The sequence below is a fragment of the Gekko japonicus genome, unplaced genomic scaffold (genome assembly GCF_001447785.1).
Source record: "Gekko japonicus isolate JY-2015 unplaced genomic scaffold, Gekko_japonicus_V1.1 scaffold2173, whole genome shotgun sequence".
NCBI classification, from domain to species: domain Eukaryota; kingdom Metazoa; phylum Chordata; class Lepidosauria; order Squamata; family Gekkonidae; genus Gekko; species Gekko japonicus.
The window spans coordinates 212,271-213,156 of record NW_015172070.1 but is presented as its reverse complement, the minus strand read 5'-3'; positions in this window follow the sequence as shown (position 1 = coordinate 213,156).

The following is an 886-nucleotide window of genomic DNA, read 5'->3' as shown; positions in this document are numbered from 1 at the left end:
GGGGCTTTCTCCTCCCAAGAGCCACAGTTTGAAGAGAGAGCTCAGTGGGGACGTGATGTCATGGAATCTGTTCTCCGAAGCTGCCATTTTCTCCAGGGACATTGATCTCTGTAGTCTAGAGGCCCGTAGTAATTCTAGGGGAACTCCAGGCAAACCTAAGTTGTCCTCTTTTGCATTTTTTTTCAGTCACTGTGGAAGTTTGGGTACACTTTTCAGGGGGGAAGGGCACACCCCCACCAGCAGCTTCTCTTCCTGGTGCTAGGCACCGTACATAGCATATGGCCTTCCAAACTCAACAAGGGCAGAAGTAAAGGCAGTATACCCAGTTGAACATTCTGGTAATTCTTGGCTGTCTTGTGGGGGTGAAGATGGGTCAACCTGCCTTCTGCCCTGTGGCCAGTAGGGTAGTCAGATGTCCCCCTTTTCATATGGCAATTGTCTTTTGGGGTTTTGATGGTTGTTGGGGTTTTTTAGGCCTGTTCTCTAAAATGTCTGACTGAAGTGGCTGTGGGGGGGGGGTGGACCCGAGAACCCCCTGCAGTTGGCAGAAGGGAAAACCAGTCCAGAGGGTGAGAAGGAAGTAGGCCTTGAGAAGTTGCCCATTCACACTCAGAACCTGGATGGCGAGCAGACCGCACTGGCATTTGAGCCTGAGTTGTATTTCTGTTTAAAATATGGCCATGTTTGCATCTCTGAATATAAAACGTTATTTTTATTTATTTATTTACATGTGACTTCTATACCGCTCATGACCCCTACTGGGTCTCAGAGCGGTTTACAGGTGGCCTACATTTTGTAGTCAGATCCTACCTAGGGCGACAATTGTGCAGGGAGGGGTTGCCTAACAGCACCCGGATGACAGGCTTCTCTCCGTTCTCGGTGGCTC